The following is a 5,030-nucleotide window of genomic DNA, read 5'->3' as shown; positions in this document are numbered from 1 at the left end:
TCACGAACAGCTTGGTTCATTTACACTCCTACAAAATAATATAAACAACAAGCAATTTCCAAGAATTTGTTTTGGGATAAGTAGTATAAAATAAAGAAATATGAAAAGAAATTAATTAAAGAAAAGATTAAAACAAGCTAGAAAGACTGTTAAGTCTTTTCAAAGCAACATTGCTCTAATATCAATTATTTAATCGAAATAGACGATAGTGGGGGGAGGGTGAATATCGGGCATTTAAAAACTTTTCTTTTCTAAAACTGAAAGAGAGATGTGTAGCATAAATAATAAAAGACATGGTTGGTTTTTACTTGGTTCGTAGTATAACTACTACTGCTCTAAGACACACGATCCTTGATTGCTTCCGAATGAGCAATCGCTAAAGTTCTTCTCTCTGAAAACTTTCTGAGAAGAAGCAAGCTAGTGCAAGTGTGAGAAAAATAATAATAATACTATTATCTCCTTTAAAAGTAATGCAAGTATAATACGAAAATATACTGACAACTATTAATCAAAGTTAGGCGAAGGTTTTCGGAGAGACTCCCGGTGCTGTAGCAGTAGAATCTTGCACAAACAGTATCATAGGAACGAGATGAAGCATAATGAGAATTGATGATCAACCTCGGACCTCAAGACTGCTTTTATAGGATTCTTTCAATTTATTGAAAATCGTTTATTCGACTGGACATGATTAGTCGATTGAACAGGTCTGGTCAACACTTCTTTCCTTGCTTGCTCAGTTCCAGTCTGATCAATTTTGTCAAATTTGAATTTTCAATAGACTGAACCTTGATCAGTCGACTAATCCTCAGGTTTCCTTCCTTGCGATGATCTAATCGTATATGTAATCTCTTTCTATGTGGGAGGTTCGATCGATAGATCCTCTTAATCAGTTGACTAAACCCCGTTTTCTTCTTTTTGGAGATTTAGATTTACCTCTACTTATTGATGAGTGTGCAACTGTCACTCGCTCGCATCAAATTAATAATTTGTAATCTACCGAACCCCTTAACCTACACTAAATTAGTATAGTAGAGGACTGGTCATCTCTCACGTGGAACTAATGCAAGACGTTTGTTTTCAGATAAAATCAAATCAGGGGTTTATTTTAGAGGTTTCTCTAAACCTAATGCAACAAATGAAATAATATCTAACTAGCAAAGATGAACTCATAGCGCAGTGTCACTCTATACTATGGATAACACCATAAACAAAAATAACATGTGATAAATGAAATTAAAATCTTATCTATCGAAGACAAATTTGTACCACATTGTCACCCTATGACACAAAAACATTTATTAATAGGCATAACATAAAAATATAACAAACAACACAAACATGCATAAGGGGAAAAAATAATAAAACAAATGCAATTGACTAAATAACTTAACAACAATTAAACAAAACTTAATTATACATAATTGATAAACTTGCATCATATTATCACACTCTGAAATAAGATTAACAATCATGCATAAATGAGACTAACAAAGTACGAAGTGTTTAGGAATTAACACAGATTAAACACAAAAATAAGCTAACAACTAAATAGGAAACAATCAAACAAGAAAGTAACTAAACTATCCAAACCACTCTCCCACGATCAAACACCAATCAACTACCCTCCATCGTCACACGAAGGACCCAAAGATGGAACCACCACTCCGATGAACAGCAACACAACGACTGTCCACTGATCTACCGCTCCCAATACACAATTATAACGTCAACACCACATCAAGATTCCAGCACAACAATGAAGAAATATAACCAGCAACCAAGGCCGATTCTAGGGGGAGGCAGCCTAGGCAGCTCTGCCTAGGGCCTCCCTATTCTAGGGGCCTCCATATTATTAAGATTTTATATTTATATTTGAGGATTTTATTAAATTTGATAATGGATCAATTTTTTTGACAGATCAAAAATATTTTATTTTTAACTGGTCTGACAAAAAAAACCTTAAACAAGTTTTTTTTATTATTAATATCTTTTTTTATTAATTTTAATCAATTCATGATTTAAAATTGTCATTTAATTTATATATATCATTTTTTTAATTTCATAAATTTACATAGTATATTGAATATTGATGATAATAATGTATATTTAATTATCTGCTCATATGTAATATTTTTATATTTAATTAAAAAAATATTATATAAGACTTTCAACTAAAAACTTAGCCTAGACCTCTAATTTTCTAAGACGGTCCTGCCAGCAACCAGCTGGAATTGTGATAAGCTTCAGCTTGCTTCTGCCGGAAAAGGATTGAACACGCTGAAATCTCTGGATACACTCTTGCTTTCGCAACGCCATCTATAGAAGAAGACCTCCACAAAGAAAGTGATGGAATAAGAAGAAACTCGCAGGAGAAGAAGCTACACAGCCGACTTCCTCACCGCTGGAAACTACCTCCTTCTGTAAACCACAATCGTGAGGGGATCTTCTGCGGTAGGACCGGAGAGGAAACACCTTGCCAGAGGAAAACTATGCCGCAGGGGAAGCCCTAGATTGTGGCCGCCGGCACAAAGTCGAGAGATAAGGGAACTCACCGCCGGAGCAGAACACTATACCATCAGAGAGCCCCTTGCTGAGGTCGTCGCTGCTCATAGGATCATCAAAGTTGCCATCCGTCGCCGCTGGAATATAATTGTTGGAACCTCGCGGCACTAGAGAAGAACCACTCCGGTGAAGAGGGCACTAAGATGAGGTCACTGCCGCTCACAGGAGTCGCCGGAGTTGCTGCCGTCGCTGGATCGGAGAAGATCGCACAAAGAGGGAAAGGGGGCATCGGGCGTCAAGGAGAAGAAAATGCATTTTTGACGCCCACAGTGATGAGTGATGAGGAGAAAAGCGAGCCTTAGCTGACCTCAACTGTTCAACGCGGGAGAGAATAAAAGGAAGGATTTCTCATCAAATATGAGTCGTCCGTTCAACATGAATGAATGTAAGGTTTAGATTTAATGATGAGATTGTAAATGGCTTGATCTCATTCTTGTTAAAGATTCAGATTATTTTAGATCTCGATCAACAATTCATATTGATTTAGTTTGATCTTCTTTATTTGACATCCAAATCAAGTCCAATTCGATCTGGTTCGATCCTAATTTATGGATCTTCAGATTTACTATAAAATCACATTAAAAATATGAGATTAAACTCCACAATTTGTAAAAAATTTATAATTAAGTCGAAAATAACTTTTTACTCGTAAAATATGATATAAACATCAAAGTTATCATACAAGAAGGTAAAAATACCAAGAATAAGAATCGAAATAATGCATCAAAATACTTGTTATCAACTTTCTCACTCTTATTCTTGCTCATCTCGAGCAAAAGAACAAAATGAGAAAATAACTAAGATGCATTCCGCTAGCAATTCACAATCATGCTTAGAAAACTCAAAAAGAAAGTTACTTAGGATTGTCAAATCTCAAAAACCTAAGTATTCATGAATTCAATTCATACATTGATTAACAAACATGATAACTTCGATCCATAATGAATAAATTAAAAATGATAACAATATAAGCCTCACAAAGTAAGTGATAGTGGCTCTCCTTTCATAATTATGCAATAGTGGAGCTTACTCAAGCTATTTATGGTTCATGCACTACCATATGCTTCATCGTCCGTGTTGGCCCTGGGACGGATTGGCGGAGGTACTGGGGGCGAGCGTATTCACCTTTTGCCACCATGCACTACCATATGCTTGCTTTTCTTCTAATCTTCACCATTATCATATACATAAGAATGTATAATAAAACAATGAAGACTTATTATAATGTAAGAAAAGTATAATCAAAGCAAATGATAGTGTGAGAAAAGAAATAAGGAAGATAAAGTAAGGTAATAGTAGAAGACATGGATATAATCGAATGTTACATAGATGAGTACAGGAAAAAAACATTGCCCCAAAAATATCTTATCCAAACTTCTAAACTAGCTTCCAAAACTTAATAAAAATGAAAACAACTTTTACAATAGTTTTTCAATAAAAATCCACTCATGATATACAATAATATATCAATGTCGCTACAATAAAGATTGTCACTCACAACAAATTCTACCACAAATAAGTATAAAATGACACAACATGTCAAAAGTTTTTATATTTTTTTTCTTTTATATTTTTTTTTCTCTTTTTTTCTCTCTTACGTTTATGTTCTTTCACCCTTTTTCCTTTTTTTTATTTTTGTTTTCTAATTTAATTTTTTTTCATTCAGTTTTTTTTTTCATTTTCTTTCAACATGTTGTGCATTTTTCCTATGCATCATCAATAGCTCAAATAAAAAGATAAATAGTATGACTCACCTATGGTGATCAAGCATGGTTCACATATGCCTCTCCTAACTACTAAGTTATTCCTCTCCCCCACACTTAAACTTTTGTCCATCCCGGGCAAAACACTCATCATGTAATATCGAAAATATCCATATTCCAAGACAGTAATAGAGGGAAATAAATGGAAGAGAGAAAAGAATGAAATGCTCCAAAGATGAGGGAATTATTTAAACATTTGATAACAAAAGAAATTGATAAAAGCAAGTAAGATAGCCTTCATAAAAATTATGCAACCCTATGATCATGTGGTCTCTAAAGAATTAAGCAAGTTCTAAAGTAACATTAATCACAAGTGCATCACAGATAAATGGGAATAATAGGCTTAAAATATCCTCACTAGGTATATCAAAATTATCATCTCAATCTACTAATATGAAATCCATCACTAAGCTGTAACTACATGTAATCCAAGAATTCAATCATGACAATAAATCTCCAAACTTGACAATCAAATTTAACTAACTTTCACAATTTCTAAAATGATAAAAAAAATACATAGAAAATTTATCATGAAAATTGACTATATAAAATAAAGATGAACTACTAAGGAAAAGCAAACAAAGTAAAGAAATATATACAAGCAGAAAGAAAAAAGAAAAAAGAAAAAAAAAAGAGATGGAATAGATTCCCATGAATTTATAGTGGTCAAAGTCGATTTAGTTCCCTAAGCCATATTGGAAGTGG

Source organism: Zingiber officinale, chromosome 11A, assembly GCF_018446385.1.
Source record: "Zingiber officinale cultivar Zhangliang chromosome 11A, Zo_v1.1, whole genome shotgun sequence".
NCBI classification, from domain to species: Eukaryota; Viridiplantae; Streptophyta; class Magnoliopsida; order Zingiberales; family Zingiberaceae; genus Zingiber; species Zingiber officinale.
The sequence above is the reverse complement of the archived record's forward strand: the minus strand, read 5'-3'. Positions refer to the sequence as shown.